The sequence below is a fragment of the Gossypium raimondii genome, chromosome 7 (genome assembly GCF_025698545.1).
Source record: "Gossypium raimondii isolate GPD5lz chromosome 7, ASM2569854v1, whole genome shotgun sequence".
NCBI lineage: Eukaryota > Viridiplantae > Streptophyta > Magnoliopsida > Malvales > Malvaceae > Gossypium > Gossypium raimondii.
The window spans coordinates 21470891-21497031 of record NC_068571.1 but is presented as its reverse complement, the minus strand read 5'-3'; positions in this window follow the sequence as shown (position 1 = coordinate 21497031).

Below are 26141 nucleotides of genomic sequence, written 5' to 3'. Positions count from 1 at the left end.
CTTCTCACAAGTCCTTTATGCTAAACTGCTGGGTTAACCACAGTTTAACCGATGACAATGTCCCTAAATCATTCCTAATGAGTAGAATTTCATCGACATATAGAATGAGAAAGATCACATTTCCATCCCCTAAGCATTTGTAAACATAAGGTTCATCTACATTTCATTCAAATCCAAAAGTCTTAATCACTTAATCAAATCTTTGATTCTATGAACGGGATGCTTGCTTAAGTCCTTATATGGATCTAAGCAGTTTGCAAACTTTATGCTCATTTTCTTTCACTATATATCCAGTGGGTTGCATCATATAGACGCTTTCTTCAAGATAGTCGTTCAAAAATGTTGTCTTGACATCCATTTGCCATATCTTGTAATTGAGAGCCATCACAATGGATAATAATATGAGGATTTACTTGAGCATGGAAATCGAAAAGAAGGTTTCTTCGTAATCGATACCTTACTTCTTAAAATAACATTTTGCTAGAATTCTAGCCTTATAAGTTTCCACTTTTCTGTCTGCAATTCTTTTCCTCTTGTAGATCCACTGACACCCTATGGGTTTTATCCCTTCGAGAAGTCTTCAAGTTCCTACACTGAGTTGGAATACGTAGAATCAATCTCATATTTCATAGCTATTTCCCAAAGGTTGGAATCATCACTTTGCATCACTTCATCATATGTAAGTGAGTCATCATCTTCCTATTCAGCAAACTCAATGTTAAAAACACTTCTGCTAGTTTGGAAGAAATCCAGCCTACGAGAGACCCTACCACTACAAAGAAACACCCTATGCTGTTGATCGTTTGTAGGTCTACTATTAGGAGTTGGTTCTGGAATTATTTCAGTAGGGTTGGTTCTGGAATTATTTCAGTAGGGTTTTATATATTTCCCAAAATTTCCTTGAGTACCTCTTTACTCTCGGTGTAAAGTCATTCATGTAATTTTCTTCAAGGAAAGTAGCATGAGTTGACACTATAAAATTTTGCTCTACCGGGTTTTAAAATAAACCACCCATTGTTCCCTTTAGATATCCAACAAACATGCACAATTCTGTTTGTAAGTCCAACTTTCTCGCATCTTTTTTCAATACGTGGGTTGGGCATCCCCAAATCCTAAAACGATTAAGATATGACTTCTTTCCATGCCACAATTTGTATAGGATTGTTGATGCTACCTTAGTTGGCACATCATTCAGAATATAGAAAGTCGTTTGTACAGTATATCCCCAAAAAGAGATTGGCAGCTTCAAATAACTTAACATCGAACGTACCATGTCTAACAACGTTTGATTTCTTCTCTCTACCACGCTATTCTATTATGGAATGCCATGCATGGCTAACTGGGATAAAATCTCATTCTCTATGAGGTACCTTAAGAACACATCAGATAAATATTTCTCACATCGATCAGACTGAAGTGCCTTTATGGGTAAACCTAGTTGTTTCTCCACTTCTGTACCAAACTCTTTGAATTTATCAAAGGTTTCTCTCTTGTGGTGCATTACGTATACATAACCATATCTGGAATAGTCATCAATAAAGGTTACATAATAATCATAACCACCTCTTGCACTAATGCTTATGGGGACACATGCATTAGTGTGCACAAGTTCTAGGGGGTTTCCAGCCCTCATTCCTTTTGTATTAAAAGATCGCTTAGTCATCTTACCTTCCAGGCAAGTTTCACATTATGGAAGATCAACTTCTTGAAATGAACTGAAGATCCCATCTTTCACAAGCCTAGTATCCTTTCTTAGTTAATATGACCAAGTCTCAAATGCCAAAGGTACGCCTCATTAGAGTAAGAAGTTTTAAGTCTTTACTTTGATATTTCAGTCTCAAGCAGTGTATACATCTTTGGTTTGATAAAATAGAGAATATTTGATATCCATCCATTACAGATAAGATTGCAATTTCTAAATATTGCAATTCCATTATTAAAAGTCACAATCAAACTGTATTTATATGAACATGCAACAGAAATTAATTTTCTTTTGAAACTTGGTACATAAAAAACATCTCTTAAAATAATCTTACTAAAATTATCAAAATAAAGATGTACATCTCTCACTACTTTAGTTGCCACGCTTGTTCTGTTTCCAGTACGCAACGATAAACTCTTATCCTTATGATCTTTTGTTTCCTCAAACCCATTAATGTGTAACACCCTTTACCCGGTTTGGTCGCCAAACCCAAATAATAGGATGCTACATGAAGAAATAAGATAATTATTTACAATTTAAATAAGTATCATTTATACACATTACAATATAATAAATTGAAGTCTACAAGGACTTAATTGTGAAATTCAGTCATGAAATAGGATCAAATCATAAAATTACAAAATTGGTATAGATAATTAATAGCTAGGTATCAATACCATACCGATACCTTATTAAAATTTGATACCAAAACACAATTCGGTTTGTTATGCAAAACAAGGGTATCGATATTTAATGGAAAGTATCGATACTCATATAAATACCGATACCATTTTGGCATTCTGTTTATTTAAAAACTATTCATATGGCCATGTATCGATACCAAATGCCAAAATATCAATACTTAAGCGTAAAAATGGTAAAATATCATCTTTAAAATGTATATTTCAAGCCAAAATTACCTAAACTCAAGTGTAACCCCTTAGATACAATTATAAACATAAAAGCCATCAACTGAGGACATACCTACCCATTTCCAGCATGTCAAAATTATCACTTAAACAATCAACCTAAGTTCCTAACCAATATGCCACAATTGACACCTCAATTTAACATTTTAAATTCAAAAAGACACCATACTCAAAACAATCCAATACCTTTTTTTAAAATTTTTTTTTAAAAATTTTTTTTCCAAATTTTTTAAAAATTTTTTTTTAAATTTTTTCTTTTTTGGAAAATTTTTTTTCTTTCCCTTTTTTTTTAAAAAATTTTTTAAATTTTTTTTTTAAAATTTTTTTTAAAAAATTTTTTAAATTTTAAAAAAATTTTTTTTTTTTTCTTTCCTTCTTTTTTTTAAAAATTTTTTTTTTTTAAAATTTTTTTTTTTTTTTTTTTTTTTTTTTTTTTTTTTTTTTTAAAAAAAAATTTAAACCTTTAAAATTTTTTTTTTTCCCAAAAATTTTTTTTTTCCTTTTTAAAATTTTTAAAAATTTAAAATTTTTTTTAAATTTTTAAAAATTTTTTTTTAAAAAATTTTTTTTTTTAAATTTTTCCCTTTTTTTTTTTTTTAAAGGAAATTTTTTTAAAAGGGTTTTTAAAAAATTTAAATTTATTTTTTTTTTTTTTTCCCTTAATTTAAAAATTTTAAAGTTTTTCCCCCTTTTTTTTTTTTTTTTTTCCCCTTAAAAATTTTTTTTTAAAAAATTTTTAAAAAAAAAATTTAAATTTTTTTAAAAAAAAAAAAAAATTCCAAAAAAAAAATTTTTTTTTAAAAATTTTTTAAAAAAAAAAAATTTTTTTTTTTTTTAAATTTTTTTTTAAAAAAAAAAAATTTTGGGAAAAAATTTTTTTTTTTTTTTTTTAAAAAATTTTTTTTTTTTTTAAAAAAAAAATTTGAAAAGGGGTTTTTTCCCTTTTTTTAAATTTAAAATTTTTTTTTTTTTAAAAAAAATTTTCCCCCAAATTTTTTAAATTTTTTTTTTTTATTATTTTTTTTTTTTTTTTTTTTTTTTTTTTAAAAAAATTTTTTTTCCCAAAACTTTTTTTTTTAAAAAAAATTTTTTTAACCAAACCTTTTAATTTAAAATTTTTTTAAAAATTTTTTTTTTTGGGGGGGGTTTTTTTTTTTAATTTTTTTAAAAAAAATTTTTTAAATTTTTTTTTAAAGTTTTTTTTTTTTCCCCCAAATTTTCCCCCTTAAAAACCAAAAATTTTTTTTTTTTTAAAAAAAAAAAAAATTTTTTAAAAAAAAAAAACAAAAATTAATTTTTTTAAAAAAAATTTATTTTCCCCTTTTTCCCTTTGGGAAAAAATTTGGGGGTTAAAAAAAAATTTTTATTTAAAAAAAATTTTTTTTAAAAAAAAAAAAATAAAAAAAAAAATTTTTGGAATTTTTAAAATTTTAAAAAAATTTTTTTTTTTTTAAAAGGGAAAAAAATTTTTTTACCAAAGGTTTTTTCCCAATTTTTTAAAAATTAAAATTTAAAAAAAAAGGGTTGGAAAATTTTAAAAATTTTTTTTTTTCCTTTAAAATTACCATTTTTTTTTTTTCCCCTTTAAATTTTAAACCTTTTTTTAAAAATTCTTTTTATTTTTTGGGATTTTTTTTTAAAAAATTTTTAAAAAAAGGGTTTTCCTTTTTTTAAAGGGTTTTAATTTTTTTAAATTTAAAAATTTTTCCCAATTTTTTTTTTTTTTTTAAATTTTTTTTTTTTTTTTGGGGAAAAAATTTTTTTTTTTAAAAAAAATTTTTTTTTTTTTTTAAAATTTTTTTTTTTTGCCCTTTTTTTAATTTTTTTAAAAAAAAATTTTTTTTTTTTTCCCCCTTTTAAAGGGCCCTTTTTTAAAATTTTTCCCCTTTTTTTTTTTTTTTTTTTTTCCCCTTTTTTTTTTTTTTTGGGTTGGGTTTTAAAAAGGGTTTGGCCCTTTTTTAAAAATTTTTAAAAAATTTTTAATTTTAAATTTTTTTACAAAATTTTTTTTTTTCTTAATTTTAAAAATTTTTTTTAATTCCTTTAAAATTTTTCCAAAAATTTAAATTTTAAAAAAAATTTTTTTTTAAATTTTCCCTTTTTTAAAAAAAATTTTAAAAACCTTTTTTTTTTTAAAAATTTTTAAAAAATTTTTTTTTTAAAAAAAAATTTTTTTAAATTTTTTTTAAAAAAAAATTTTTGGAAACCTTTGGGTTTTTTTTAAAAAAATTTTTTAAATTTTAAAAAATTTTTAAAAAATTTTTAAAAATTTTTTTTAAAAATTTTTTTTTAAAAACCTTTTAAAAAAGGTTTTTTAAAATTTTTTTTTTTTTAATTTTTTAAATAATTAATTTTCCTTCTTTTTTAAAAAAAAATAAATTTTTCTTTTAATTTTTTTTTTTTTTTAAAAATTTTTTTAAAAATAAAAAAAGGAAAATTTTTTTAAAATTTTTTTAAAAAAAAAATTTTTTTTTTTTTAAAAAAAAAAAAAAAATTTTTTTAAAAATTTTTTTTTTTTTTTTTTTTTTAAATTTTTTTTTTTGGGTTTTGGAAAAAAAATTTTTTTTCCCCCCAAAAAAAAAAATTTTAAAAAAAATTTTTTAAAAAATTTTAAAAAATTTTAAAATTTTTTTTTTTTTTTAAATTTTTTCAAAAAATTTTAAAAATTTTTTTTAAAAAAAAAAAATTTCCTTTTGGAAAAAATTTTTTTTTTTTTAAACCATTTGGGAAAAAATTTTTTTTTTTTTTTTTAAAAAAAATTTTGGGTTTTTTTTTAAATTTTTAAAAAATTTTTTTTTTAAAAAAAATTTTTATTTTTGGAAAATCCTTTTTTTTTAAACCCCTTTTTTTTTTTTTTTTTTGGGTTTTAAAAAACCCTTTAAAAAAATAAATTTAAAATTAATTTTAAGGGGTTTTTTTTTAAAAAATTTTTTTTTTTTCCTTTGGAAAAATTTTTTGGTTTTCCCTTTTTTTTAAAAAAAATTTTTTTTAAAAAAAAAAATTTTTAATAAAAAAAATTTTACCAAATTTTTTTTTTTTTTTTAAAACTTTTAAAAAATTTTTTTAAAAATTTTTTTTTTTTTTTTTTTTTTTTTTTAAAATTTTTTTAAACCCCTTTTTAATTTTTTTTTTTTTTAAATTTTTTTTTTAAAATTTTTTTAAAAATTTAAAATTTTTCAAAAGGAAATTTAAAATTTTTTTAAAAAAATTTTAAAGGGAAAAATTTTTTTTTTTAAAAATTTTTTTTTTAAAAATTTTGGGGGGTTTTTAAAAATTTTTTTTAAAAAATTTTAATTTTTTTTTAAAAAAAAAATTTTTAAAAATTTTTTAAATTTTAAAAAAAAATTTAAAAATTTTTTTTTTTTTTTAAAAAAAAACAAAATTTTTTTTTTAAAAAAAATTTTTTTTTAAAACCAATTTTTTAAAAATTTTTTTTTTTTTTTTTTAAAATTTAAAACCCCCCAAAAAAAAAAAAATTTTTTTGAATTTTTTTTTAAAATTTTTTCCCCAAATTTTTTTTTTTTTAAAAAATTAATTTTTTTTTAAAAAAACCTTTTTTTTTAAAAAATTTTTTTTGTTTTTTAATTTTTTATTTTTTTTTTTTTTTAAATTCTTTAAATTTAAAATTTTTAAAAAAAACCCCTTTAAATTTTTCAAATTTTTTTTTTTTTTAAATTTTGGAATTTTTAAAGAAATAAGGCTTAGTGATATTTCTGAGTTAAAGTAGAGGTAAAAAGCTACCCAAATGAGTTCTAACAAAGTGTCTCTGTTTGACGAGGCGAGGAAGCCATAATATCTGGTTGAAGGGAATATCTAGAAACTCAATCTGCTCTTGTCACAAGGACAAATTAGATCTGAATTTTGACAACCTTCTAGGTTATAAGGTGAGCCCCTAAGCCTACTCTTGCAAATGTATTGTGCATGTTAGAACCTTCTGTGAAAATAAGCTAAAATTACATGATGTGATCGTTCTATGAGAAATGTATGTCTAATGAACTTGCATTAGTGATTCATATGGAATATGGATATGATCTTTAAGGATAATGGTTAATGAATAAAGTTATCCATGTATGTTTTGATGACATGAACAAGTTTGTTCTGACAGAGTCTGTCATGAGTAAGTCAGATGTGAACGAGTCTGATGTGAAGTTGTTGTGTGTAAATAACTAATGCAATTGTGCAAGTGTACACACTGTAACACCCCTAACCCGTATCCGTCGCCGAATTAGGGTTACGAGGCATTACCGAACAAATTCAACATTTTTAAAACCAAACTGATCACAACGTAAAAATTTAATTACTTTCGCATAGCTATTATAATTTACAATCAAAATGTAATTAACATCGTACTCAAATCTATACATGCCATAAGATTGAGTTCAAATATTTAACAAAATACCAAAAGAAGTCGATAGTGTGATGGACTATCTTGATGATCCCCGAGCTCGTAAACGTCTCCAAAATCTATAAAAGCAAATGGACGAAAACAAACAAAGTAAGCTTTTATAGCTTAGTAAGTCTATAGCATATCTAAAATACATATAAAAGAATCATATAATTCTTTAATTAAATTTATTGAAATCACAATTATCAATAATAATTACTAATCAAACATTGCTATATTAAGTCATTTTGTTTAAATCTAAATGGATGTGTATTTATCTAATACACATAAACGAACAAATGTATATACATTATATGCATATAATCAATTTACTAACATAATCATTAACTGCATATACTAATTTCTATAGTACTTATTGTTCGTACTTCATCGGATCCATTTAAATATAATTGTTCAAATACATCTACCAAAAGCATAATTTTTATACTTATCCACTATAAGTGTCGAATGCACATTTACACCTATACCCACCTATGCTAGAATGCATAAATATATACACATATATATATATATCCAACAATTTCATAACAACCGATATATATATACATACTTACTATTCACAAAGATTGAACGATTATATAATCATCAACCACCTTGATACAATGTTCATAAACCTATCCATTTCATATAAACAAAATCATATATATTTATGCTCAATACATAGAATCACTTAATTTAAACAGATTCAACGGCACTTAGCCTGCTAGACTTATAGCTCGATTCGGATCACCCAAGACGTAGCACTGCTAGGTTTATAACCTGATTCAGATCACCGGCACGTAGCCTGCTAGACTTAAAGTCTAAAAAATTCACTGGCATAAAGCCTGCTAGGTACAGAACCTAAATATCACAAATACAAGAATACTTTCTCATACTGGCATTACACATGTTTAAAACATATACGTATAATTTATGTAGCATTAACCACACTTTCAAGAAATTGGCAGACCATAGCTCAGTTATATCTGTACTTACAATCCATACTTTTAGCTCAATACAAATAATTGTATACACGTTTATACCCATTCAAACCACACTTATTCCATAATATATAATTCATACCTTAAATTCAATTCCAAAAAAATTTATACAATTATATACATATATATATTGAGACTTCATATACATATTTTCATAACTTCCATACTTCAATCGAATTCAAAAACCCTATATATTTATATACACATATATTCGAACAATATATAAATATCTTTAATTCATAACATTAGATTCATTTCACAAGAATTGAAACATACCTTGAACCACTTATATATATATTCGTACCATATATATGTATTATACATACCTCTGCTTAAAATCAAGAATTTATACCTATGCAACATTCATACTTTAACTAATTTCAATAACTTATATATATATGTATATATATCCAACAATTTCAACCCATAAATCTATACAAGATTATACTTGTATATTCGAACATGCTATATATATAAATATCATCCATACTTCAAAATTTATTCAATCAATATACTTTTAAATATAGCTCAACACAAAATACAATTAGTATACATGTGTAAATATTAACTTAATAACTTTTAATTGCTAATAGACTTACCTCGGATATCAGTGGACACGATCGACTATTCGATTACTTTCGTTTTTCCCCGATCCAAATTCGTTTTCTTCGTTTCTTGATCTAAACATAATCAAATTTAACCTTTTTATTCATCAAAACATTCAATTAAGTCCAAAAATACATAAATGGGAAAATTACCATTTTGCCCCTAACATTTTACACTTTTTGCAATTTAGTCCTTTTTGCACAAAACACAAAATACACAAAATTTGCCCATACCACACAAGGGCCGAATATTCATGGTTCTCATACAAGTCCACACATTGCATTTATTTCACATTTTAGTCCCTCAAAAATTTATTTTCACAATTTAGCCCTAAATATTCAAGTTCATCAAAAATCCCAAGACAAAACATGTTAATCTAAGACATATCTTCCATTATTCATCATCAAACATCACAAAGCACAAATATTCATCAATGGCATAACTCAAAATATTCATTAAAATTAGAAATTCAAGCATGGGTCGGGTAGTATTCAAAGCAACGATCTCAAAAACGTAAAAGTTATCAAAAACCGAACAAAAACTAACCTTGAATTAAGCTTCAAAAGATGGTCGAACCTAGCTTAGGTTTCTTTCTTTTTCTTTTCTCTAGTTTCGGTCAAAATAAGATGAAAAGTGTGGCTTTTAATTTGTTTGTCTTTTAATATATTAACTTTATAATATAATATATTATTATAACCTTTATACATAATATAAAACTATAATTTATAAGCATAATGTCATCCACTATCTTGAATAATGGCCTAATTTCCTATTAAGGACTTCACATTATAAAGGCATTAGCAAGTTAGCACTTTACACATTAATTAGTAAATTTCACATTTTACGCGATTAAGTCCTTTTATTAAATTAAGCACACAACAATAAAATTAATTCACGAAATTTTCACACATGTAAATTAACATATAATAAACACATGAAATAATATTAAAATATTATTTTTTTTATTCAGATTTGTGGTCCCGAAACCACTATTCCGATTAGGGTCAAAACCGGGTTGTTACACACACCATTCAAGTAATAAAGTGATAAGTAAGTATCATCTCCACAGGGATCGAAATTTGGTAAGAATTTGAGTAAGTTATTATAATCCTAGTGACTATACTAAATAACATGAAATATTCTCAAGTTGAATAATATGTTGAATAATGAATTAATGAAATCAAATGCGGAAAAAAACAACAAATAATTGATATGGCAAATAAAATGTTATGGAAAATTACATAGAAAAGGAAGACTGTTTCTGCTGCTGAAAGAATAGAGTTTGAATTATTCAGGTGAAATGTTCATATCAAAATAATGCCATGGCAAAATATGTCTAATCTATTGCCCAGAGAATCACTATTGTGATCTGCCTATGTTGATAGCTAGATCTTAAGATAAAAATCTAAGTTACTTATGTCTATAGAACTCTGAATTAATAACCATAATAAACGTTCTTCTCTGTGCAACTCGCACCATCTATGTCTAGAATGCTACTAATATTCTGTTGAGTGTTTACTTGCATCAAATGATTCAAGATCCAGTATATTTAACCTTTTCAAAATTAAAAATACTTAAGAACATAACACACAATCAACTTTGTCTAGAGCTTGCATGCTTGTATTTAAAATAAGCATAAATTGAATGAAACAGTGATATAGGCAAGCTTTAATCGTGGGCATTAAATGTGATAAAATAGTCACCCAAAATAACTCCAACCCAAAAGGATTTAGTTCATGGATGGAAAAGTTAACATCAAAATAAAATCATTCATCAACATTCCCTAATAAGTTTGAATTACAAAATTAAGAAAATAAAGAAAAAATGCAGGAACTTCTCGTCACACTCCAGCTTCTCTCTGATCTTCAAATTACTCGTCAACCCAGGGTAGATGTCTCTTCCCTTTCTTTACACATGTGCTCTGCTCTCTTAGCTGCTACCCTTCTTTCTCTAGAATTTTCCAATGGAGTTCTTCTCTGTGCAGCGAGAAAACTGTTGTCATCGATTTTTTTCTCACACAAATTCTCCTCCTCCTCTTTCTTCTTCTCTCTCCTTCTTTTCTTGGGTAGATCCATTCCACCTCAACACATATTTCTCATTCCTCTTTTCAGTTCGGTTTTTCTCGTACATGCACAGCTGGCTGAGAGTGACGTGGTTAGAGTGCTGAGTCATCTTCCCGAATTGCCAAGGCAATTCTGCTAGCAATCAATCTTACCATTTGCCATGGCAATGTTTCATTTTCCTTAATTTCCTTCTTCATATTCTTCCTCTTTTACTCTTCTTCTTCTTCCTACACCTATGTTCACACAAATCCACACCTTCCTCCCCAAGTGATAAAAGTAACAAATAATGACCATTATAACGCAATCCAAGCTTTGTTATGCAATGTTCTAAAATCATCCTAAAAATACAGATGTATTTACTTAATTACAAACAATTAATTCTATCTAGAGGCCTAAAATGTAACTCTTTTCAAGAGTTATCAGAAGTGCATTGCATCTATAAGCATGAAGGCATCTTTCATGAATCATTCTAAAAGGAATAAGTCTATCAAGTGTGAATGTACATGATGAGCATGTGTCTGTCTCCAGAGTTGTCTAAAGAGGTCCATCGGGACTAAAAACATGAATCTCTGGAAGGAAAATTTCATGGCTCTCTGAAGACCATATAGTGTAAGACCATGGCTAGGCTATGGCATCATATGAAATATGTAAAGGAAAGTTGGGTAAGTACCAGACGGTGAGGGGCAAACCTTACAATGGTGAGTTTAGGCGAATCCCTATCTTTAAAAACACTGATTTCCATAAAAGTGAGCCTTTGCGGCTATTTCTATGAAGGAAATGCCTTTTTGACAAATCTCTGATAAGGAATACCATTTTGGTGATCTATAAGGAGACATCTTTGTTGTGCAATTTAAAGAAGTGCCTTTGTGGTGGTTTCTATAAAAAAGAAGTCTTTGTCACTAATATCTATTAAAGGAAGCCTTGTTTCTGCTTTTTTATTTGATGTTGCAACATCAATGTCTTAGTGTCGTGACATAGTCAGTAGTTCCAGCCCAAAGATGCATCTTTAGCTCCCAATTTATCCTACAAGACCATGTAACCTTATTTAGATATCTAAGATGTAATAAAAACTAATATAAAACATAAATCACTCCTTCAAGCATGAAAACATAAATGTATACTAAGATGATTTTATTTACTATTAAACAAGCTATAGTTATGTGTAAAAAGATATGTAAATAATAGTGTAAATCATTGCAGATCAAACTCCCCCACACTTAACTTGTTACTTTTCCTTAAGTCACCAAAACACACTTATGGGAGAGAGAAAAAAATTAAAACTAAAATGACTTGATTTCTTTCGTTAAACAAGCTAGAGTTAGTGAAGATGAATGTAAATAAAAACCTAGATCATGGCAGATCACACTTGAACTCCCCCACACTTAACTTTTTGCTTGTCCTCAAGCAAACCAGGTCTAGACATATAGCGTGCAAAAAGAAGACGTCCCTTGAATTTTATTACTACTACAAACATGATTGTTAAATAGTAAAGGTATAACGATTCTTATTGCACATGAAACTTAATCTTTATAGTTTAATGCCTTGAAAACTTTTTGAAGTAAATTAGGATTCGTTTTCAAAGTTACATTACTAACAAATTAAAAGCAATTCCCATGACCAAATGCTTAACAATATCACCATTTACATAAATCAAAGTGAATCAAAAATATTCATTAAGTATGATTTTGACCAATTCCAAAAAGTTATGCATAGAGAACATTTAAGTCGCATTGATATTCTAGGCTTACAATGTTCTGAGGCCTAAGACGATATTAGTTCAAAGGAACATATGACTCAAAACTGTTCAAACACTAGAAATAATTAGGCACATGAAGTTGTTCCCTCTCTTCCTCCTAAATGTCTCTTTCAAGCTCACCGTCTTTTGTCTCCTCTCTCACCTTCATTATCTCTCTATGTAGAAACATACAATATAATACTAACAATTATGGTCGACTTAACGAGTTCTAGTGCACTGATGATTGAGTTTTCTTTCACTTATGTGACCTTTTATTTTATCAGTTGACTTTTTACTCTTTCGTCGCTCACAATGCTTTTATTTATGTTCTATGCTTTTTCTTCTCATTTTTACTTTACTTTTTCTGGATTTTTTTCGCACATTTTCTTCTCCGACCTATTATCATTGTATCACATTGTTTCTTCTTTTTCACTCTAATTTTTTTGAAACACCATGATGTATCTACCTAAACCCTCAATATCTATGGTCTGTCGTCTATTTCATAATGTATTAAAAGACCAAGGATAGGTAAGAGTTCAAGTTTTCAATTTATTTTTGGCTTTCGGGTTTCAATTTCGTTAATTCATCAAAATGGAGTTGGCGGGCTCAAATAAGAAGACTAGAGATTCATAGAAATAAGATATGGTCATTTGAGAACTAGGTATTCAAACAATGCCTTAGGTCATCCCTAAGCATCCCACCATACACAATTTCTTTCATGTTTCGAATTTAAAAAAAATGAATAATAATCAATTCAAGCATTCATGTTTCTACGACTATCTATAAGACTTATATCTCATATAGCATCATCAAACATCATATAGCATCATCAAACATTCTTACTTGGGTACTTCTAATCTATTATGCAATTTAACTAAGTAACCTAATCAATTCCTCTTAAATATAATCAATTTATCTCATATCAATCAAAAATTTCATGCATGAAAAAAATCATTACATGTTTTATTATTTTCAACCACTATTCACAGTATTAACATAATCTAAGCACCATACAACAAAAACAATAATAATGTAACACACCAAATCCAGTGGGTCTAAAGTTTTAGCGTATAGCAGTAAATAGTTTATTTGGTGTAGCGATATCTGCCTAAATGGTTAGTTTAGCGTATACATATAGGCGTATAGTAACTGCTATATGAGTTAGTAAGAATTTTAATTTCATGATATTTTGCTATTTTAAGGAGAAGTCTATGTTAAGGGATAAAGGGGAAGCATTGAATGAGTATTTTCCAAAGGTATAGTACGCCTAATTTGTCTGGAATAATGTGCTAGTTAGATTTTAAGTAACTTGGTAAATCAACTGGATAGCCAAGTTGGATAACTATGATGCAAGGCATTTATTAATATTTCTCTCAGAAACTATAGGCCATTAAGAAAGCATGTTCTAAAACATATGAAACTTTTTAAATTCAATTAAGTAAGTTAAGTCATATTTATATGTGAGATATGAGTTCTAATTCTTTTTTTTTCTTCTTCCTCTTCCTTAAGTGGCATTTATTGATACCTTCCTTAAGTCTAAATGTATCTTACATCGATGATTTAGAAGCTATGGTTCTTTTATGACCAGTGGTTATTTCACATCAGGGTAAGTATTTCAATTCTGTATGTTAAGTTCTGAATGAGTAAGTCTATATGTCGTAACTAAACAGTAAGACTATAAGTATAAGGTTTTTACATGATTTTGTCAACGATCGATATGATAAGTAATTTGTATGAACAAGAGTAGTAATAGTGAAATTATGTTTCTAAGAAGTCATTGATGTTGGTTAGAGATTGATATCTAGATCTAGAGTTTTCAATTGTAGTTAGTGAGAATCAAGTGACTTTCTACTCTGACTCTTGCATGTATACTGTTCATACTGAAGTATATCTATATGAAAGTGATGAAAATGAAAACTTGAAATCATGGATGGTATAGTATGACTATGAGACTTATATGACTATAGGAATAAATTTATGATTAGATTAAGATATAAGTTAGTCTGTTTGAAAATAAGTTCTATGGAATGTATGAAGATTGTTATGAAACTATGAAATTTTTGGTCTAGGATGTGTTTGGTTCGTGGAGTTTGTAGAGTGAGTCGAGTCACCACGATGGTAGCTAAGAAGTCCATCAGGACAGTAAACACAAAATTTGATATGAAATTTTGAAGGAAAAAGTCCATGGCCATGGCACAATTTGAAAGAGAACTATTGAATGATATTTTATCTAATGGGGTTCTCTATGTGTCCTAGGGCGGTGATGGGCAAACCTCACTCAATGTGAGTTTAGGCAAATTCATATCGCAAACACAGTAGTTTTAGGATGCCTATGTGACATCCTGTCAACCTTTGTGGTATACTCTGTATGGATCGCCTATTTGGCGTACTCTAATTAGATAGTTTTAGAGAATATTTTTTAATAAGGAATTATGGCGTTAAGGCAAGGATTACTCGTAGTGGTTTCTTATGGTAGTTCTATTAAAAATGTTAGTGATAAATTGTAGTAATAACAATTTTCCTTAACTCAAACATATATGTATCCGCCTGTGATAAATGTTAGTGAACAACTATTTGAAATCAGAGTATGGGTTAAGGCAAGGATTACTGGTAGTGGTTTCTGATGGTAGTTCTATTAATAAATTATTATGGAACAAGAGATTTATGAAACAGTTAGGAGGATTCCTTAGTTAGATAAGGAAGATTGAGTATGACAAGAGCATGATAGTTGGTGTATAAGATAATGGTACGTGGTGGTGGCATCCGCTGAATTATAAGATGTGCAATAATTGGCACCCAGAAGGTCTTACAAGATTGCAAAGTATCCATCAAGGTATTGCTATAATGAGCTCACTAAGTACTAATGTATTTATAATATTCATTATTGCTTTTTAAGTGTCTGAGAGGAGACTTAGGTTGGAGGGACAACTCCAGGAGTATGCCAAGGTGGTGGCGAGTGGGCTATTATGCATATAGTGGAGTTGTGGCGTAGTCTAGGAATACGCATTTTGAGTCTGTATTAAATAAATTTCTAACTTATAAAGATTTGTATCAAGATTGATGTAGCCATATATATTTTAAATACTTCATTTGTTTTCTCGTAATAAGTTTTTAATGAAAATGTCAAAGAACGTGTTTAAAGAAATAGGAACTTGTAAATTGTTTTTGTTAATGGTTAAGTTTTGTGTAGTAACACCCAAAATCCGGAACTGGTGAATCGGGTTTAGTTTAACACATTACAAATGATTTTTTTTTTGTAAATAAATAATCAACTAAATCAAAGTAAACACACAAAATAATCCTATGTACTTCCCCCTACACTTTAGAAAGCACAAACAAGAAAGCTTCCCCGAGTAGGTTGAATCTGTGTTGTTTCGATAATCTCGAGATTTGGCGGACAAAAAAGTACCTAAGAAAAATATTACGACAAGAAATATGAAATATAATATAAAGAAAGAAAGAAAATGAGAAGAGAAAGAAAAAGTGTCAATAATGGATGACAAGACATCTAAAAATGTTCTGATGAACTTGGCCATTCAATGTTGCAAATTGGCGTTTTATCTTAGATGTCGCGACATTGAGCCCAGTTTCTGACTTCTTCAATTTTTTTTTTGATTCTATCACTCCATGGTATCTATACCTATTATGGGACGAAAGAAACTAAACACAACTAAGATTAATAAAAATAAATTAAACAAATAAAAAAAATTAAAACAAGAAATAAAAGTTCTTTAAAAACTGAGACGATCCATGTCACCACCATAGAAGAACCTCTAGATGGTTCTCAAAACTTTGATCTATCGTTTGTTCCATTGCCGATGTATCTGATTTAACCCATTCAATTAATTACATTGATATTGCATTATTTTCGATCGGCGCAACATCCACATTACTGGCCATTTGGTACCAAATTCGAGCCAACCCCAAATTATTTTTCGGGGTATTATTGCCTCGAGCTTCCTCCCTCCATGTCTTATGAATATTTGGTTACTCAAGCTTTGCTGCCATTCTCAAATGAGGATGATTCAAACTCCTCGACCCCTTTAGTCAGCACCTCTCCAACTATGCCTAGAAAGTGTGTCGACTCTTTTACAGTTTCACTCAAAATCAGTTGAATCTCTGTGTCAGTTGTTACTGCTAAGTCTATGTCTACTATTATGTCAATTGGATCAAAGACTGCTTCGGCCATATTCAATTCATCCCCATGATCTCCGATTCAAAACTCATGCTGGCTGCTATTTTCTAATTCAGAGTGGTCAAGGATCATACGATAGTCTTCAAGATCAAGGTTGGGAACATCATGCACGACTTCTTCCCTTAAAGCTAGCACCTCAGATATTTCTTGGAGCATTTTCCTTATTTGTGCCTCCGTGTCTAACATGTTTGATAACAGCTCGGAGTTGGACGGCTTAGCCATTTCGCATGAGGGCACCTGATACAAATCACAAGAGGGATCATTTGAATGTTCGAGCATATCATTATCTTGATCATGTGACTCATACAGAGGTTCATATTTAGTTTCTCCACCTTCTCTATCATAGCTCCATTAGTTTGTCGAGGCTCCGTTCGACCAACTCGTTATGTAGTTCCATTCATCATCCCAGGAAGTCCTCTACTCATTAAACCACCTATAATCAAATTTCTCCATGATTAAATCTTCTAGTCAACAAGGTAAATAAAAAATTGAGAATAAGATAGAACACAATTAATGAATATAAAAATTAGTACACTATCTTGCTCGTTTGTCTTTCGATTAGTATTATTTTACAAAGTAATTAAAAAATTTACAATTTTTACCGTTGCAATCCCCAGCAATGGCACCAACAACTTGACCACCTCCCAATGTACCAACATCAGAAGTGAGAATACTGCAACTAAATATAGGAATTAAGGAAAAGTCCGCAAGTATATAGATTAGATTGTAATATATCTTGTTCATAATGAAACACTTGGTAAGTATTTCGAGGATCGTACCCTAAGGATTGTAGTTTTGGAAAACTTCTATTAAGCCAATTATCGAAAATAACTACTAATTTACTCCAGTCACGAATTATTAGTGTTAATCTGGAATCAAGATGATAATAATAATAACCAAATAAACTGAATTTAATATAAATCTACTCCTAAGTTCATGTATCGGCTTCTCTTATTCCTTGTTTCAATTATATGAATTCCTTTAGCCTAGATCCAATTATTTTACCTGGTTAATTATTAATGTAAGGTTCTAAATAGTTGGCTACTAATTAACCTAGCAAGGCTTCATAGCCTTCTACTAACCTAACTAGTTGGCAAGAACTACTCACCTCTCAAAGACACAATTCAGACTAGGTAGGGTAAGGTTTTTAAGGATAGGCAATACTGATTTCAGGTTAATTCACACCTATATGGCTTCCTAGGATTGTTAATCCTGGGGTTTACATTCTTCCTTCCCTAGCCACTAATTTGCAAAGTGATGCTTGGTAGGCAATACTGATTTTGGGTTAATTCCTACCTAAATAACTTCCTAGGGTTGTCAATCCTAGGGTTTAATTGCAATCAATCAGGTTTTCAAGGATAGGCAATACTGATTTTAGGTTAATTCACACCTATATGACTTCCTAGGATTGTCAATCCTAGGGTTTACGTTCTTCCTTCCCTAACCACTAATTTGTAAAGTGATGCTTGGTAGGCAATATTGATCTTGGGTTAATTCCTACATAAATAACTTCCTAGGGTTGTCAATCCTAGGGTTTAATTGCACTCAATCAAATCTAACCAATCCAAATTAATCTTTACTTGTCAGTAAATTAATTAGATTAGTACAATTGAAACATGCGAAATATGCATAAAGTATAAATTGATTCTAATCTTTACACAAACATTCAATTAACAATGTTAAAGAAAGAAATATAAAGAATAGAATAAAGGAAAGAGATGTTCATGGATTTATCGGTGAAAGTGTGGCACCAGAACAATCTTCGCTCGTGAAAGTCTCAACTTGGAATAGGATATTTCAATTACAAGAACATAATGTAAACTAAATAAAAACTAAGAATGGAATAAAAACCTCAGAATCAAACCCTCCAGTAGTGTGTTTAAACTTATTACAATGGCCTTTATATAGGCTAAATTTTAAATATTAAAGTTTCTAAACTATCATTTAAGTACTTAGAGTTTGACTAGGAAAATACTCCTAATTACCCTAAAAAATAAAGTTGTCACATGGAGGGACTTTTGGGTCGCCAGAAGTTATGTTGCAACATAGGCCTACGGTGTTGCAACATAGGATCTGATGTTGCGATATAGTAGGGGTTGTGTCGCAACATAGCTAGCAGTTTCACTCCAAGACTTGTTTTCGCTTTTGTCTTCAATGTTGTGACATCGGTGTCTTGGAGTCGTGACATAGGTAGCAGTTTCAGCCCAAATATGCATCTTTAGCTCTTGATTTATCCTACAAGACCATGTAACCTTATTTAAATGTCTAATATGTAATAAAAACTACTAAAAACATAAATTACTACTTCAATCATGAAAACATAAATATATACTAAGATGATTTGATTTACTATTAACAAGTTATAGTTATGTGTAAAAAGGGATGTAAATAATAGTGTAATTCGTGGTAGATCAGCTACAACATTAGCTTTACCTAGATGATAGCCAATCACCAAATCATAATCTTTTAACAATTCAAGCCATCTGCGTTGTCTCAAGTTCAATTCTTTCTGATTCATCAAATACTTTAGGCTTTTGTGATCAGTAAAAATGTGAAATTTCTCGCCATACAAATAATGTCGCAAGATTTTCAAAGCCAATACAATTGTTGCTAACTCCAAATCATGTGTCTGATAATTTTTTCTCGTGTGGTTTAAGATATAGGGATGAATAAGTTCTAACATTTCTGTCCCGCATCAGAATGAAACCTAAACCATTTAGTGAAGCATCGCTATAGACAATAAATTCTTTCCCAAATTTTGGCTGAGCCAACACTGATACCTCTATCAACATTGCTTTCAACTACTTAAAACTCTACTGACATTTTTCTGACCAAACAAATCTAAAACCTTTTTGCAATAGCATTGTCATTGGTAATGTTATTATTGAAAAGCTCTTAACAAAGTGTCGATAATAACAAGGTAAATCGAGAAAACTACATACCTCAGAAACATTTCTCGGAGGTTTCCACTTTAAAATTTTGGATATCTTCCGCGAAACTACCCATATACCTTCTGCTAAAATCACATGACCAAGAAACCCAACATCTCTGAGCCAGAAATTGCATTTACTAAAATTCGCAAACAACTATTTTTCTCGTAAAGTTTGTAATACTATTTTCAAATGTTGTTCATGCTCGGACTCATTCTTCAAATAGATCAAAGTATCATCAATGAATATAACTACGAATCTGTCTAAATATGACTGAAAAACCCAATTCATTACATCTATAAACACAGTAAATGCGTTGGTCAAACCAAACTACATCATAAGAAATTTTTAGTGTCTGTAACAGGTTTTGAATGCAGTTTTCGATACATCAAATTCTTCAACTCTCAATTGATAGTAACCGGATCAAAGGTCTATCTTTAAAAATATAGTGCCTCCTTTCAACTGGTCGAACAGATCATCTATACGGGGAAAAGGATACTTATTCTTTATAGTGACTTTGTTCAGATGCCTATAGTCAACACACAGCCTCATCGACCCATCTTTCTTTTTCACAAATAGTACTGGTGCACCCCAAGGTGACATGCTCAACCGTATGAAACCTCTATCAATCAAATCTTGCAACTGTGCTTTTAATTCTTTTAGCTCTGTCAAAGCCATTCTACATACAGCAATTGAGATATGAGCAGTTTCAAACATTAACTCTATAGCGAATTCAACTTCCCATTCTACTGGTAACCCAGGAAACTCCTCAGGAAACACATCAATAAGTTAACTATCTATCAGTATCTAATCAATCTTCATTTCTGATACTCCGTTGCCGGAGACCGTTGCCGGAGTCGATCACGAGGCATTATCTAACTTAACTTACTAAATCGGAGCATAAAAATTTACTTTTAAAATTAATTCGCTTTTTTCAATCAATATGTACCTAAAAGGGACCCACGAGACCCTAAAACATGCAACAGAAATGGTTCGGCTCCAAATCGAGAACATTAAAAATTTTCCGAATACTTAAACAAATCAAAATAATTTATTTTATTGTTCACAACAAAACTGTCCACCTGTGTAACAGTCACTAATATAATTATAAATCGAGTTACAAAACTTGAAATTTAGATCCGTAAATTTTTCCTGAAACTAGACTCATATATCTACTTATCATAAAATTTCCAGAATTTTTGGTTTAGCCAAATAGTACAGTTTATTCGTTAAATTCTTCCATATTTCACTGCTCAATAGTTTTTACCCCTCTTCACTAAAAATCAGTTATCTTATTGTAAAGAATTTATATAATAACATGCCAAAGCCATGTCAAAGCCAAAGCCAAAGCCATGTCCCAGACATGGTCTTACATGGTATGTTTCCTGTATTGCCAATGCCATATCCCAGGTATGGTCTTACATGGGAGTTCTCATATCGGTGCCCATGCCATGTCCTAGACATGGTCTTACGGGGGACCTCTCATCTCAGTGCCAACGCCATGTCTCAAACATGGTCTTACGTGGGACCTCTAATAATCTCAATAATGCCAATGCCATCTCCCAGACATGGTCTTACATGGGGTCTCATTCCCTTCATGACATTTCTATCCAATACATTCCTAATGTTTCAACGGGACTTTTTAACACTGATTCTCTATCATCTCATACTTGAGTCAACATTAAATAATTTCATGAAATAAGTACATAATTGTTGGAAAATAACAGCATTAATAATAATTATTGAAATATAGCATTTATTTACCATAAACTTACCTCGGTACAAAATACGATCAAATCTAGCAACTTAGTCCTCAACCTTTTTCTTTCCCCGGTCTAACTCCGAATTTCGTTCCTCTTCATCCATAATAGAAAATTTAGCTTATTTAATACTCACATTCATCAAAACAGTCCTTGACTCAAACTTTGGCAAAATTATGATTTTGCCCCTAAACTTTTGAATATTTACACTTTTTCCCCAAAGCTCGAAAATTCAACTTCACCTCTTATTCTTATGTTTTATGACATGCTGAACATCTTTCCCTTCTATGGGAACATCAAATTCCCACTCTAACATTTACTTATGCCCATTAGGTATTTTTATCGATTATGTCGTTTTACTCGTTTTCACTTAAAATCATCTAGCAAAAGTTGTTTAACATAATTTCAAGCTTCATATTCTACCATAAAACATCAAAATAAACACATTTCACCTATGGGTATTTTTCCAAATATGAACCCTAACATGAATTAATGGTAGAATAAACTAAACCGAGCTACGAGGACTCTAAAAACGTAAAAAAAAACATTAAAAACGGGACTTGGATGCACTTACTATGAGCTTGAAAAAGTGAAGAAACCCTAGCTATGGAGTCTCTTGAAATTCGGCCCTTATGGAAGAAGATGAGCACATTTTGCCATCTTTTTCCTTTTATTTCTTTTATTACCAAATGACTAAAATGCCCTTCATTAAAACTTTTGTTATTTTTATCTATGCATGCCCATTTTTGTCCATCAAAATCTAATGGTCTAATTACCATTTAAGGACCTCTACTTCAATTAAATCCTTTATCATCTAAAACTCATATTTACCCACTTTTGCAATTAAACCCTAATATGCAATTCAGACATGCAATCACTGAAATTTCTTATCGGTATTCTAACACATGCATCCAATCAATCGGTAAATCATAAAAATTAATCACAATAAACCTTTCTATCTCGAATTCATGGTTTCGCAACCACTATTCCATTTAGGCCCTATTTTCGAATGTTACACTCCGGTATCCAAGATATAAGCTAGAAACGTTTCACAGCTCTTTTTGATCAGTTTCTATAAAGATATTGTCGATATCACATTATTAATGCAATCAGATCTACTAGACTCAACAGTAATTAATTTGTCATTCTAGCATCTCAGATCAATCTGTTTTTGTCTACAATTTACCACTGCGCCATGTAAAGTCAACCAATTCATACCCAGAATAACATCAAACTCATGAAAAGGCGGTAACATCATATCAGAAGGAACGTTATAGCCTTGAACTCTCAATGGACACTGTTTACATATTAAATAAACTATGACACTTTAACCTAATGGATTTTTTACTTTGACAACATACTCAGTCGACTCTACTGGTATATTATTTTTAGTTACTATGGTAGTGCATATGTAAGAATGTGTTGACCTAGGGTCAATCAATGCGTACAATAACATCAAAGAGAGAAAAGGTGTCAACAACAAAATCAATAGCTAAAGCATCTTCACAAGCACAGATAGTGTAAGCCCTGGCAATAGCTCGAGCTTCAGATCGTAAAGCTGTATCTTTCGCTCCACCTTTGCTGACTCTAGCATTACCACTATTTCTTGGTCGTCTTCCTCTCGTAGGAGTAACTACATGTTTTACATTCTGATATATGTTTCAATCAGGTCGATCCGGGTAGTCTAAAAATGGTCGAATGATCCACACTTGAAACAAGACCTGTCTTTCAATCTACACTTGTCGATGTGGTTTCTGCCTCGATGATTTCATTCAGATTTGTTCATATTTCGCACACTACCAACACTACTATTGAAGTCGTCTATGGAATTACTATCTTGATTGGTCTCTCCAAGAAAATCCAGATTATGTTGTGAAACAACTATGGGCATTTTTCATCTTCTTTGGTGGGAAAGCAAAAAAGGTTCTAGTCGCACTCCGTTTACCAAAGCCCCGAGGCTTCAATGTGGCATTTTTCTTTTCATTATAGAAAAATTCCATATTTTGTAATTGCTCTGACAAGACAACAAATTCTTTCCATTTAGGGCTCTGACTAGCATCTCTATTTCTTCATTCAGACCCCACTCGAAACGAGTACACATCTCAGCTTCTTTCGGAACTATCTCTGGAGCATATATACTAAGTTGAACAAATTTTCTCTCGTACTAGACGATAGACCTGTTCCCTTGCTTTAATTCAAGAAACATTCTTTTTCTTATCCAGATACCGCTAACTAATATATTTCTTTCGAAATTTAACTTGGAAAAACTCCCAATTCTGCTTATCTTTTGGAAACACTACAACCAATGTTGACCACCACTAATAAGCCTCCTCTTTCAGTAAGGAGACACCACACCTCAAGAAATCTTTAGGAGAGCATAGCATTTCATCAATAACCCTTTGTGTGTTTTCCAAATAGTATTCAACTCTGACAGGATCATCATCTATTTTACCGCGGAACTCTTCGCCCCATATTTTTAGGTTTTATCAATATAAGGCCTACGAACATTTATCAAGGTTGAACTTTGAGGACGAGGAGGTGTTAGTGAAGGCACAGGTGGGGGTGGAGGTTGTTGAGTCGTAGGGTTGGCTCGCATAAATCCACAGAACCAATCATTCATCATTTGAAAAAAGGCACCATGCACCTCACTTCTTGGCCCTTGAGAATCGGGCACACTCTGAATAGCCCCATGCTCTGAGGCTGGGACATTACTATCAACTTCGTCAGAAATGGTTCAATTGGATTTGGCCAACATCTTTTATCTATAAGAAAAACATAATCAAATCAGATCAAGAGACATTACACTATTACAAGTTATAATGTGACATGTATTTCTAGACTTGGTACATGCTACATTCAGTTCTAGAATCGACTAAACTATAGCTTTGATACCACTAAATGTAACACCACTCATCTGTCGAATCACCGGACTCAGCTATAAGACAGTATAATAATTAACTGAATAGTTACATGCGATTCTTAAATTAAAAACTCAATTAAACATCTAGTTAACTCATACATACACTCAAATCATTATTTACAAACTAATTCGTGTCTCAATCGAGCTTAAGAAAGCTCTTAAGTTGACCCGAGCACAAACGAGGACAATATTCAAAACTTTTCAAAATATAAGGCAAATTTTCAAAACAAACGTCACATGGCCGAGTGCCCATTTTGTGTTACAAATGGTGGCCGTGTGGATTTGGAGTCACACTGCCGTATATCCAAGTCGTGTAACTTGCTAAAGCTGTGTGGACCTAAATGCAAAAATTCATAAAAAGTTACACAACCGTGTTGTTGGGTCATCTAACAAACTGAAACCATATGAAAAACTAATGATCAAATCTATAGTACTCACACAGTCGTGTGGCCAACGCATGTGACATTAGGGAATCATGTACTACTAATGCTTCCTAATTTCTAAAGAGCACACGATCATGTCACTAGCCTGTGTATGACATACAGCCGTGTGTCAGCTCGTGTGGTGCATAAATAGGTCATTAGATATATAGCACAAACCAAACATTGAAAGGGACCTAAAATGTACATTTTAGCCAACATATATACATGTTCAAAACATGCACATTCCATGCCAAAATACATCTTATAACATCTCCCTAGACATCTAACCCATATGCCACATTTGGCACAACATCACAACAAAATTAATTCAAGCCATTCACTTTCAATCATGCCGCAACATCAATTACATACACATTCACCATAACAATACCATTTCAAGGTGTTATAACTCATCAATTAGAGCATGCTAAATTATCAAAGGCATACATGCATCTTCAAGATTCAACTAACCAAAACAATATCAATACTTATATACATTACACATATATTCACAACAACAGTAACCAATTCCAGATTCAATCTCACACATACATATAACTATTTACAAATATTTACATGACACTTATAATTGGGCCAAAATGTTCAAAAGTCTACCGAATTGGTAGGTGGATAGTGTGAGCTCCAATTTGATCCAACTGATAGCACGATTCCTGAAAATCTACAAGAAATAAAATAGTACAAAAGTAAGTATACTTAATCCTTAGTAAGTTCGTACAGAAATGAACACAACTTACCCCACATTTCATAACTCAAGAATTGAATATAAATATACAAAACATGGTATTCCCTAACACCTTACACAATTTATGCCATAACCAAATTGGTTAGTACATTATCACATAATAAGCATAACATGTTTATAAGCAAACATAATAAACATAATAACCATACTCAATCCATGAGTAACATCTATAGACATATGAGATTTTCTTCTTATTCAATTTCATAATGTAGTTTCGCCCGGAGAACTATAGTGAATTAACCTTGGATACTCGGGATAGAATTGCCCACACGAGCTGTGAAATATACTAGCTCCCACGAGGTATAATTGGGACATGAAATTTTACTTGATGTTGCTCACATGAGCTATGGAGAATCTGCAACACATGCAGGATCTCAGCCATCGGTAAGGTATCCAACATCCATACAAGGTACCTGATACTTTTTAGACACCTGTAAACAGTACTTGCTACTTTTTAAACCCTAATAACATATCATTTGTGTCCTAATCATTCACAAAGTTCACACGGGCCTTACTTTCATATCCATTCCATTTCAATTCTTTAACATCTTCATATACATGTAATACAACCATTTGCATTCGCATATTCACTTGCATTTATCAACTAAACCTTATTTTACAATTTAGTAATTCAATATCAAACTCATTACTTTATATAACTTAATCACAAATAAAACATATTTAGACAATAAAAACATACCAAATACTAATCGAAATAAATATCATGCAAA